Source organism: Equus caballus, chromosome 3 (assembly GCF_041296265.1).
Source record: "Equus caballus isolate H_3958 breed thoroughbred chromosome 3, TB-T2T, whole genome shotgun sequence".
Classification (NCBI taxonomy): Eukaryota; Metazoa; Chordata; class Mammalia; order Perissodactyla; family Equidae; genus Equus; species Equus caballus.
The window spans coordinates 92,466,044-92,479,539 of NC_091686.1; the positions used below are offsets into that span (position 1 = coordinate 92,466,044).

Genomic DNA, 13,496 nt, shown 5'->3' on the forward strand with positions numbered 1-13,496 from the left:
GCCCCCCGGTACATAGTTGTGTATTCTTCGTTGTGGGTCCTTCTAGTTGTGGCATGTGGGACGCTGCCTCAGCGTGGCTTGATGAGCAGTGCCATGTCCGCGCCCAGGATTCGAACCAACGAAACACTGGGCCGCCTGCAGCGGAGCGCGTGAACTTAACCACTCGGCCATGGGGCCAGCCCCTAAATGTATAGTTTTTTAATGCGTGTATATATATAGCATTAAAAATTTTTCTTTTACATCAGCAAGAGCCATTGTATAATACTTGCAAATTATAGAAAAGCTGAAAGAAGAAACCCAGAGATAACTAGCATTAACACACTGAATTTATGTCTAGTCATTTTAGTCTACATGTTATATCTCTTTAAATGGGCATAATTTCACTATAACTGTCTAGAAGTTTTCGCTACTCAAAAGTGTGGTCCAGGGGTGGGCCGGTGGCACAGCGGTTAAGTTCACATGCTTTGCTTTGGTGGCCTGGGGTTCACTGGTTCGGATCCTGGGTGCAGACCTATGCACCAGTTATCAAGCCATGCTGTGGCAGGCGTCCCACATACAAAGTAGAGGAAGATGGGCATGGATGTTAGCTCAGGGCTAATCTTCTTCAACAACAACAACAAAAAAAGTGTGGTCCATAGATCAGCAGCATCAACATCTCTTGGGAGCTTGTTAGAAATGCAGAATCTCGAGCTCTACCCTAGATATACTGAATCATGATTTGTATGGAATGATATTACATATACATTAAAGTTTGGAAGCACTGCTCCAGAACACAGTATACCCAGGGCCACAGATGAAGTGGATAGGACCCACAGGCCAAGACCTGTACTCTCCCTTCTTCTCCATCTCCACTCTGTCGCTCTTTCCTAAAATAATTTCCCTTGGCATGAGATAAAGATAAAAATGAGGTCAAATTTTTTTTTTAGCAAAGCATAGCAACCCTGTTGAGAAACTCCACTGTCTCACGCATAAATCTTTCATTCCATGAACATTCATTAAGTGCCTGCTGTGTTCCAGCACACGTGAGGCAGTCATGGACCCTGCAGTTAAGGCTTGCATATGCTGCAGTAGATGCATACAGAGGGCAAGGAAGTGGGAGTGGTTGGTTCTGCAGGGATGGGGCCTGGAAGTCAGAAAGAAAAATGGTCTCTGAGTTGAGTCTTTAAATATAAATCAATGAACATGAGTTATGGGTATTGCTAGGCTCTGGAGAGAGCACAGAGTTGGATAAAATGGATCCCTTCCTTAAGGATCGTAGGCTTCATTTAAGGGCAGGGAACATAACTAACAATATGAAGCCCCTTGGTATTGGGATAGAATCAGAAGACCAGAGTCTGAATATCAGCTTTACAACTCGGTGACTTTGGACATATTATTTCACTCGAGTGTCCATTTCTTCTGTAAAGCAGGGTTAAAATAATATAAACTACTTCACGGAATGACAGTGATTTTTAAATGAGATAACATAGCAAAGCACTTGCTACGGCAAGTGTGGAATCAATGCTCTGTGGCAAAGATAAGAAAGTGCCAAGTGACAGAGGACATGAACAGACATTTCTCAAAAGAAGATATAAATATGGCCAATAGACACATGAAAAGATGTTCATCATCGCTAATCATCAGGGAAATGCAAATGAAAACTACACTAAGATATCACCTTACACCCGTTAGATTGGCAAAAACATCCAAAACCAAGAGCAACAAATGTTGGAGAGGTTGTGGAGAAAAAGGAACCCTCATACACTGTTGGTGGGAATGCAAACTGGTACAGCCACTATGGAAAACAGTATGGAGATTTCTCAAAAAGTTAAAAATAGAAATACCCTATGACCCAGCCATCCCATTACTGGGTATCTATCCTAAGAACCTGAAATCAGAGATCCCAAGAGTCCCTTGCACCCCTATGTTCATCACAGCATTATTTACAGTAGCCAAGACGTGGAACCAACCTACATGCCCAGAAACTGATGATTGGATAAAGAAGATGTGGTATATATACACAATGGAATACTACTCAGCCATAAAAAAAGACAAAATTGGCCCATTCGCAGCAACGTGGATGGACCTCAAGGGTATTATGTTAAGCGAAATAAGCCAGTCAGAGAAAGACGAACTCTATATGACTCTACTCATAGGTGGAAGTTAACATATTGACAAGGAGATCTGATCGGTGGTTACCAGGGTAAAGGGGGGGTGGGGGGAGGGCACAAAGGGGGAAGAGGTGTACCCACAACATGACTAACAAAAATGTACAACTGAAATCTCACAAGGTTGTAACCTATCATAACATTAAAAAAAAAAAAAGACAAAAAAAAAGTGCCAAGTGAATGCTTTAACAGAAATACTGAGGAAGAACGGAGAGAAGAGAGGCTGTTTCTGCCTGGGAAGTGAGGGACTTTGTGGCCAATGTGGCCTAGCGGGTGTGAACGAGGAAGAGGAGGTGTGAAGAATGGGCCATTGGAAACTGAAATGAAAGGTGAAGCTGCAATTTTGAGATTGGATAGGCTAAGAGGTAGTAGAAACAAGGGATCAAGGTTGGTGGGGAGAATTCGGTTTCAGACACATTAAGTTTAAGGGCAACTGCTGAAAGCTGTGGGTCTGGGATGCATGTTTGCTTACATGGATTGTTACTCTGATGCCTGCCTTGTTCTAGGCTTGACCAAGGGTGGCCATGAAATGAAGTGCTCAGCCTTCCCTGGCCAGGGTGTTTGGTCAGTAGAAATCTTGCAAAGATTTTACACTTTCTGGCTCATTGGAAATGTCCACACCTACACAGGGTTTCTCACCAGGATGGGAAACAAGGCAACACTTTTAACTTTTAGACCTATCTCTTCAAAATAAGAGGAAGACAGCTTAAATTTTTTCTCTTGCTAATTTTTACCCATTGTCATCCTCTTCCTTGGGTTTCTTTTTTTCCCTCAATTGTCTTTCTCCCAATTATCGACCATTAATTGCTACAGAAGAGAAATGAATTGGAAAAATTTTTTTGAAAAATGGACCAGGTGCTCTAACACCAGTGAACTTTATTCCTATTCGTGTCGGTTTCCTTTCAATCATAAGCTCCTTTATGATCTCTCTTTATAAAGGGTGGATATAGTCTACAGGTAACCATAGTTACTGGTTTTTATAGGTTACAGCTAGCCTGTCATATAAAATGCTAACATTTTGCCAAATTTGCTTTCTCTCTATCTCTCTCTCTTTCTCTGTGTCTGTCTCTCTCCCTCCATGTACACACACACACTTTAAAAAATTTTTGCTGAACCAGTTGATTTAGTTATAGATCCTGACCTTTTAGCCCTAAATATTTTAACACGTATCTCCCAAGCACAAGAATATTCTTCCACATAACCCATAATACCATTGTCACTAAGAAATATTATCTAAAATATAGATAATAGATATATAGAGATATATATAGATAATATAGATAAGAGATAATGTAGACAATAGATAATATTTGAATACTTGTTGAAATTTCTCCGATTATTCTAATGATATCTTTTATAACCCTTCTCCTTATCCAAGATTCATCTACCATCATTCATTGCATTTCATCTTTAGTTTCCTTTAATCTAGAATAGTCACTCTGTTTCTGTTTTGTTTTTGTCATTCATGGCACTAGTATCTTGGAAGATTCCAATTGTAGATTGTAGGAAGTACCACAATCTGGATTTGTTTGGTGTTACTTTATGATTAGATACAGATTAAGCATGTTGACAGACTAGTCACTGTGGAGACACATGACGTTCAATTGGCCTATCATTGATTATGCCAACCATCACTTGGGTAAGGTGGGCTGCCAGAGCTCTCCATTATAGATACCTTTTCCCCTAGGTAAGTGATAAGTAATCTGCGGGGTGATGCTTTGAGACTGTGTGAGTATCCTGTTCCACAGCAACCCTTTCCCCGATGGTTTTAGTGTCCATTAATGATCCTTGACCATATCAATTATTGCCTTCATGGTTACAAAGTGGGATTTTCTGTTCTGCTATTCCTTTGGTGTTTCTTAGCTGGCATTCTTTGTAAAGAAGATCTTCTCACTATCCCGCTTTTCATGAATATCAGGATTTATGGTTCCTTTTTTTATTCGGTGAGTTCTAATTCATCCATATCATTCTTTTTGTTGTTCCAACTGTCCCGCATTTGGCCAGTGGAAGCCCCTTCAAGGCCGTTCCTATGTCCTCTTGTGGTGTCTGCATTAATATTTGAGCACTTCCTTGCTTTCTGGCATAGTAAAGTGTTCTAGGCTTATCTTGTGCTTTTCTTACCCTAGGCCTGGACCCAACTGTTTCTCCAATGTGCTAAGGTATTTAGACACCAAGATTGAGTACTCAAGCTTTCCTTAAAAATGCATATAATCCAGAGCAGGTTAAAAGTCATTAATTGTTTGTTTAAGCTCCCCCATCCCCCAGCTTCTGCTAAAACATTCCCATGGAGGCATTGGGAGTATAGAAGTTGGAAGGAAAGAACTGGTAAGAGGAAGAGGCCATCAAAAGTGAAGGTCTTTGGGCTTTGGACCAGAGGAGGCACAGTGATGCAAAAAGGGAAGTGAGATGGTGCCAAAGATCAATTTAGATGATGTTGGAATTCTGCCTGGGGAGTGACTAGAGAGCCTGAGAAAATAACTTCTGCTTGTTTTCCAGGTAGACTGAAAATTGCTTGCGCTTTTTTTATATCGGGTAATGCTAAGAGAGTGTATTCTCCTGAGCTATACATATGCTAATTCTTAGGACAATTTAAGAAATATAGTTTCCATAGTGAGAGTTCCTCAGTGCTCTGTATTTTCAGAATCAGGGTGAGGTATGTATAGATGGATGTATATTTCAGCATGTCTTCTTTTTTTTTAAAGATTTTATTATTTCCTTTTTCTCCCCAAAGCCCCCCGGTACATAGTTGTATATTCTTCGTTGTGGGTTCTTCTAGTTGTGGCATGTGGGACGCCGCCTCAGCGTGGTCTGATGAGCAGTGCCATGTCCGCGCCCAGGATTCGAACCAACGAAACACTGGGCCGCCTGCAATGGAGCGCGCGAACTTAACCACTCGGCCACGGGGCCAGCCCCTCAGCATTGTCTTCTTTTAAAAGTCAAAACTCATAGTTTTTATTTTGAAGACTCATAATTGAATATAGTATCTGAATTTACTTGCTAGTTATAATATTTTGTTGCAAATTACTAAAGGTGCATATGTGTAGCATTTTAGGCAGCAACTTCTGAGATACAGAAGCCACGAATTTCATAGTTATTTTCCAAAGTAATCAGTATGCATTTGATAAAATGATAGTCTCTGATCTTGAACTTGAACTGACTGATTTTTCTGGAACAGAGCATCTCCTTTGTGATCTCTTTTTATAAATAATAGAATAATTAAATGTTCCTTTGCCTTTTTTTTTTTTTTTTTTGAGGAAGATTAGCCCTGAGCTAACTACTGCCAGTCCTCCTCTTTTTTGCTGAGGAAGCCTGGCCCTGAGCTACCATCCGTGCCCGTCTTCCTCTACTTTATATGTGGGATGCCTACCACAGCGTGGTGTGCCAAGGGGTGCCATGTCCGCACCTGGGATCCGAACTGGCGAACCCCGGGCCGCCAAGAAGTGGAATGTGCGAACTCAACCGCTGTGCCACTGGGCCAGCCCCTGCCTTTTCTATTCTTTAAGACAAAACAACATGAAGCCAGTAGCTTTTCTTTCCATTTAAAAATGCTTAAAAATACAAAAGCAAATTTGAAACAGAAGGGTTTTATTTTTGTTTGTTTTTCATCAAAGTCAGCATTTTGAGAAGTAGAAAAACAAAGACACTACATCTATGCTTTGTACAGCAAGAATATGGTGGTTATTCAAATGTATACACTGAATGTTACAGATGCTTTGTAATTTTATGAAACAAAACCACACACACACAAAACCACTGACGTTTAATCCTGAGTACATTCTTGAGAATGGAAGGTCATATTAAAGCAATTGCTCTACACTAAATACTTACTGGGTGTTCGGGAAGCCGGTTGGGTTACGCTGAAAATGAAGGGGCACGTGTTTATATGTGCTGCTAGCCAGCATAGGTGAGTGAACTCGGGCGTGTGGTGGCCACATTATCCCCAGTTGGCCCTTGACTCCTGAATACCTTCGCCGTTCAGTTCTTATGTACTGTCAGTGATGGGATTAAACTAAGCGTCCTTATGACTAAGGAGTCACCATTTTTGGCAAATGGATTATTTTCAAGGTCAAGTTTCGTTGTTGCTGGAAAAATTTTAATATAACCAAGTTCTTTGGGAGGTCATGAAGATCAGTCTCTCTCTTCTTACTTTCTATTTAAAACTCCCCAAGTGAGGTGCTCATCCCTACACCCAAATCCATCGCCCCTTGTGTTTCTTTAATCTTGATCTTGTCGGAAAGGAGCTTTATCCATGACACAATTTCTTCATTCAGAACGAAATTGCTTTCAGGCATTAAGACAGCTTGTATACAATTATATAATTTAAAAAAAATCCTCTTTCATCTGGATTTTATTAAATCCACGACTCTTTTAGCCAGTAAAAGCAAACTATATTTTGGCCTCTGTAATGGATTTGTATACTTTGAACATCCCTGTTGGGACTGTGTTTGCCCTTGAATTGTGAGATAGAAAATACTTTCAAGGGTTTGGTCATGTGACTGGATTTATTAATACTTGTGGCGGAAGCTTCTGGTGTCCTTGTTTCTGGGCTGGCCTTCATTCTATTGACTGGATTCATATGTGAAGTTAAAGTGAGGATAAAAGTGAATTTTCCCATCAAATGCCTTTGTTCTGTTTTTGTACAGCATACTGTTATTTTTAATTGTAAAAGTAGATGTGATTATTGTGGAAAATTTGGATACCACAGGAAAATGCAAAGAAAGTAAGGATTATTCTACTCTGATTTCCCTGATCTCTAATTAGCAGCTAACTATTCAAATGCTGACATTTTTTTCTTTCTAGTTTTTTTCTAGTTATAGATACTTTTAAACAAAATTGGGACCATACTGAACATCTTGCATTATAGTCTGCATTCCCAATGAACACTGCTTGAAAACATTTTCCCATTTTATTAAATATTTTATAGATTTTAAACTGTTTATCCATTGTTGGATATTTATATTTTTTAAAATTGCTTAAAATGATACGACTTATAATGAAAAGCTTCTTTGTACATATCTTTATGCATATCTTGGACTTTTGAAGGATGTATTCAGAGTCTTTTTTCAATTTATTGGTTTCAAGAAATGAAAAGTAATTCCATTCAGTGTGTCCTTTGTGGCAATTACGATTAAGCCCTCTTGTCTGAAAGAATCTGTCTTTATAACGCCATCATCTTTGTCTGGAATGGTGTAGTAACACCTCGTTTGTCTAACACCATTAGGGAACTTCTCAGAAATAAATTTTTTACATAACTGAAACTGACCCTGAAGGGTCTGTGCTTGCTGATTGAACTCATTGTGAATGAGAACCTTTCTAAAATTGTGTTACATATGTTGCAATCCTTTTTAACATAGTGAAAAGATATGAAAATCTCAATTTAACCCTTTCTGGTTTAAATCCATCCTCATAAACTAGTTATTGTACAGTTAGTCCTGCTAAAGTGTGATATATGCGTTTCTGAAAATCAGCGTGCTATGTAAAATCATGCAGTAAAACCCACAGCACTTGTGGGAAAAATAGGGTCAGGGACACGACACTCAAAAACCTTTATCAGTGACACATTAAAAAAACAAAATAGGAACTGAATAAAAATTGTAACACAATTTTACATGTATTAGATGGTTAAGAAAGAAATAACTAGTACAATAAATCTGGCACTTTCCCTTGACAAAGTGCTGATGTTTTCTTGTGGACTGAGGCCTTGGGAGGGTTGCAACTTTGGGTTATTGTGAAGTGCTGGGATCAGAAGGAAAGTTCAGGCACCCTGTGGACGGATCTGGCTCATAGCACACTGGTAGAGGCTGGGCATGCCAGTAGGTGTTTGAGGCAAGGACTTTGTTCAGTCTTTGTATTCTTTTGCAGCTGGGTTCCACATGGGTGCAATCTTCTGCTATTATTTGGTGTTTCTCACAGTGAAATCTGCATAAACAAATGTGAAATTAGAGTTATGCCCACATTGTTCTGTAATATGTCAATCTTGGAACAAACACAAGTGTTACAGCAGAACTGAGTGTAATGTGTGGTAATACGGTGATGTCGAGGGGAGAGTCTGCTTGTCTCTACCCTAAACAGAGTTAATATATGTAAAACACTTGGAGAAGAATCTGGTCTAAGAGTCAGCACTGTGTAAGTGTTGGCAGTAACAATGGCAGTAATAGTAAGTAATGCCTATTGATGTTGGTGGGATTCTGTCTGCTTTTCAGTTATGATTGCCTACTGTAGCAGTGCTTCCTGCCGCCTTCTAATTAACCTATTTCTCAATCTCTTGTGGTTTTTAAATGAGTTTATCATGCTTCTTAGAATTATGTCTAACTTCAGGCCCAGAATCGGTGAGCCTGAGGGGTGCACATTCTGTAGGTTATGGTTTACCTGTGGCATCTGTTTTACCTACACAGACTTTTCTATCTTATGAATGAGTTATCACCTGTGTATTCCTTTGCAAGATTGTTGGGGAAATAACTTACTGTTTTTTTTTGAGGAAGGTTAGCCATGAGCTAACATCCGCCACCAATCTTCCTCTATTTTTTGCTGAGGAAGATTGGCCCAGAGTGAACATCCGTGCCCATCTTCCTCTACTTTATATGTGGGATTCCTGCCATAGCATGGCTTGATAAGAGGTGCGTATGTCCTTGCCCGGGATCTGAACTGGTGAACCCTGGGCTGCCAAAGCAGACTGTGCAAACTTAACCACTGCACCACTGGGCCGGCTCCATAACTTGTGTTTTAAGTGACATTATGATCATGCAGAATTTTCAGATTTTCTGTTAGAAAAAAGTTAACATGACTCTCTCTTCTCATTCCCACCTGCAAAAGTGAAGTGTGCTTAAATGAATACATCTGAAGGGCATTTAAAAGTTGTCGATGATTGTCTTTAAGTTGTTATTGTTCACTTCTATTGACAAGCACCTCTGTGTTTGTGAGATGAGCTCAGCTTTGGAAGGTGGGCAGGCAAGTGTGATTTCCAATGACCTTCCCTCCCGCGTCACAGTATAATTAGAAGTCCATACCCTCCCTCAGTTGCCTTTTATGACTCCCTGAGAAGGACGTTTTTTACTGTGAGTGGTTGCCAAGAAGCCTCGCTCGTTCCTGCTATAGGAACTTTAATAAGATAGCAGATCAAAATACAAGGTAGATTTAGCAAGCCTTGTTAGTATTATTCTGAAAGAAAAATAGCTAACAGAGCTCCTCATTTAGATATTCCAATGAAATCCATATTTTAATTATGCAGAGTGACTCTGAATAGCAATGGGGTCTTTTGGTTTTTAATTTCTAATCTGACTTTGAATTTTAACTTTTTGTCTCTATACAACTTCTAGGTATATTTGGGCTGCCTGACCTCATTGAGTGATTGCTATTAATTAACAAACTCTGTGGAAAAAAGGGAGCTTGCCTTCTGAGCTTTGTACCAAAGACCTGGGAAAAGTAAGTAATTTTCTATCTTGCTTTTTAACAATTCTGCTGTACTTCTCTCCGAAAATTAACACTGGGTCCGTGTTTTCTGATTTCTTTCTTTCTTTCTTTCCTGGCTTAGTAAATTTTATATGCTCTTATGGATTTGAAACATGGAAAAGGGACTCAGGAGACCTTTTTAAAAAAAACTTCCACGTGGTCAGGATGACTTTCAGCCTTGTGCCGTTTCTTTTGTGTTTCATTAACTGAGTCCTGAAGGTTGTGATAAAACCTTTGATGAGGTGTGCGGTAGATGGATTAAAGTTTAAAGGTAAGGCAGTGTAATGTGATGGCACAGAAAAGAGAGTCCAGTTTTCCAAGCTTTAAGTGTTGTAGACTTTTAGATATTTTGGAAAGGCCTTTGGTTCTCAATTTTTAGAATAAGAATGAAATCCATTTCATTCTTTTCTTGTCTGGAAAGGAAAACGAAATGTGGAATCACTTATTCACTAAGTCCCTCAAGTAGCTTGGTCTTGGAAGAATTGATGCACCTGTCAGTTTTATTGTTTTATAACTTTTCGAGGTACTCTATTTGAGATAGCTGTATGAATAGTTTTAGTATCTTTTAGAAAAAACTGCTTGGGGCCATAAATTTTAATTTTATTTAATTTTATCTGTTTAAATTATTTGAGGTATTCTAATTGAGACACCTGTATGAATAGTTTTAGTATCTTTCGGAAAAAATTGCTTGGGGCCATACATTTTAATTTTATTTCCTGATCTTTTTGACAAGGTAAAATGGGCCTTAAAGATAATAAAGTCAATCTACTTTTTTGTAGATACTACTTGGAAGTATGAATGGCCCGTAAGAATGTAACAAAACAACACATATACACACACATCTCTTTTCTGGCATGTTCCAGAAACAGAATCACTGACAACAAGAACTGTTTGTCCGTGAAATTACTAGATAGTTTTCTAAACTTTGTATGTCCTGTGTCTTACAGCTCCTCTACGTTCTGACAGTACAAATGAGCTAGTTGAAACATGTCTAAAACAAATTAAGACAGATAAGAATTTTGCACTGTAAGTTTCATAGAAGCATTACATAGTAAGATCAGATTTTATTGTTATATTGTATGTACTAAAATTTGCTTATAATTAAATTGTGTATTCTTTTGTAATAATTATAATAAGGTAAAGGTCTTTAATTATGAAACCTATTTGCAGTTAAATAAGACATTTGTACTGAAAAATATTCACAGACATACACACAGTATAGACATACCACAAATATAGTTTCTGAGGGACATCAAGTCTTTGCTAAAACATAAATGCATTGAAAGCAAGGACTTTGAAAATTTTCTCCAAAAACAATTTTTTTGTTATAGCAAAATACTTGCAGTAGTGAAATACTATTGTCAATGGAATTTAAAAAATGATAGCAATTTATTTAGGTGAATCTTGTAGTCTTGTATTCACATATTAACCTTAACATAAAGGAAATCCTATGTGGTGTAATTGTTATTCCATCTTGGAAGGATATTTCGAAGAGGATTGTGTTGGTAGTCGTCAATCTGTCCACAGAAGTGGAATGAAAAGGACAAAAGATTAATTCTCTTGACTTCAGGATCCAGATATTTGCAGTGGTGTTTAAATCGGAAATATAACTTAGCCTTAGAAAGTAAGCTGCTTGAACTGCCTTTCAAATAATTTAGCATCTCTTTAAAATTTAATAGTCTCTGGTGAAATATTTCCCTTCCATTATACCAAAATATTCCCTTTGTGACATTGTTGTAAAAGTTATTTTCCATTTTGTGGAGGCAAGGCATCTGTTAGACTTTTGAACACAATGATAAGCTAAAGACAGCCCCTGCATTACCAGAGAGACCATGGCAAAAAGGTCCCTGCTTGCTGAAACTGATGTCATGGGTGCATATTTATATGCACAGAAGGATGTCCACAATTCATCTTTGAGTTAAAAAAAAAAAAGAAGTTTATAATGGATAAGTATGTTCCACATAAATCTAGTCCTGAAGAACTAGTTATGTGGAAGTAAATATTAAGGGAGAAGGGTGTGTGGGGAGAGAAGGAGGGAAGTCCTTTCTGAAATTTACAAAAGTCAAGAGAGAATATTTCTGACAGTATGGTTGACCCTCCTTTTCTGCGGGTTTGGTGACGTCGAAACTCGTGGATAAGGAGGGCCGATGTTAACCACAGTATTATGCCATTTTATGTAAGGGACTTGAGTGTCCCCGGGTTGGGGTATCCGCCCAGAGTTCCTGGAACCAACCCTCTTGGCTACTGAGGGACGACTGTACTTTGAAAAGTATAAGGGGTACTTAAATGTATTGGTGATTTCTTTTTAGCGTGGCAAATACAGTTTTAGGGAACATTCAGAACCCTAAGCAACTTCCACATTCCTTTTTAATTTCCTTTTGTCCTCCACGTTTATTTTTTTTCTTAATCACAAATGTGTTTTCAAAGTCTTCCTTGTTTCAAGCATTTTATTTAATTATTTGAGGTAGATTTCTGGAAACCTGTGTCTGTAATGTTGGCAAAATGTAGATGCGCCTTTGAAAGATTAGCCATGGGTTGTTTTAAAAGGAGTAAAAAATAGCTTCTATTATCTTATCCTATTTAATGCATGTATGTATTTATTTTCTGTTAATACTAAAAGAGTAGTATATGCTGCAAGTTGTTTGGCATCCTGTCTTTTCCACTTAATAAATAAGGACTATCCAAGCTAATAGACAATTACCTATAGTATCATTTTTAGTGAATGAGAAACAAAGGAATCTTAGCTTTTTGTTTAATTTGAGGCTATCCTGGCCTTCAGTGAGAAAGGAGTATAAATATGTGAAATATGTGGTGTAGGTTTTTCAGTTGCGAACAGAGAATAAAATAGAATTCGCCTTCTGTAATCTCTACGGTGTTTACCATAACCAGACATGTTCTCAACAAGAGACGTGTGGGACTGAGTGTGTCTTCAAATTTGTGAGTATCGCTGTCTAACAGGTGTTGTGTATAAAACGTTGTGTCTTTTTTGGTCCCTTTGTTATATTATAAGAGTGCAGGTGACATCTTCCTCATGCTTAGCTGTCTTCATCAATATTTCTGTGCCTAAAGGATTCTACTTAAATATTTCTCCCTCTCAAGAAACTGAATATGTCAGATGACGTGATGAATCCAGAAGGAACATTTCATAGACTTTGGAATAGGATTTACTGGAGCAAGTTGAAATCCAGATTAATTGGAGATGCAGAATGTTTTATGGACCTTTGCGTGCTGTCTCAATTGGAAGTTCATTTATTAAGCTAGCATTTGTTGTGCAACTGTTATGTGCCAGGTGCTATGTTAAGAGCTCATTATTCAGAGATGGATGAGATGTGCCCTAGCTTTCAAGGAACTTAATTTGAGTTTCAAATTCATTTTCAGATAACATTTACTCAACATGTACTATGTGACAAGCGCTGGGCTGGGTGTTCTTCAAAAAGGTGTTTGACCACTAAAATTCAGTAGTGATATTTATTGACCCATCACTTCCAAAATAAGTTATGAATAGAATTTTCTAATCTTGAAGTTTTTATTCTTGGTATTTTCCTAAACTTTTGGTACCTGCTACTACTTGTTAAGATCAACTAGCAATGGGAAAAAAAAGTTAAGAAACAACAAGCACTTAATTGATAAACTTATAACAAGGATTTTAAAAACGTGTATATTTATACACACACACACACACATATATTTTATATTAGGGAACCTGCATACCTATGATAAAGTCATAATTTCTCCTAGTAGAATAGTTCTTAGTTCACATGATACAATTGAATATACTAAGATGTCCTGGGATTCTGCCCTCAGACTGGTTCCAAGTCTTAACAAGCGTGGAAGCCTTAGCGTCAAGTCACTAGATTTTCACAGTGATTCTTGGAGGGGGGATCATTGGAACTCCAGGAG

General features: G+C 38.2%; 1 protein-coding gene across 38 annotated transcripts in view; it reads left to right on the forward strand.

The window, feature by feature from the left end:
* The window catches only part of APBB2 (amyloid beta precursor protein binding family B member 2), a 381,357-nt gene that overhangs the window by 109,506 nt on the left and 258,355 nt on the right, over positions 1 to 13,496 (forward strand). For 28 of the 38 annotated variants that reach the window (XM_070263912.1, XM_070263896.1, XM_070263916.1 and 25 more), the window contains one exon: positions 9,464 to 9,569. The exons of the other annotated variants lie outside the window; for them this stretch is intronic. The gene's annotated coding sequence lies outside the window, so the exon portion shown is untranslated. The remainder of the gene's footprint in view (positions 1 to 9,463; positions 9,570 to 13,496) is intronic. 38 annotated transcript variants of the gene reach the window in all.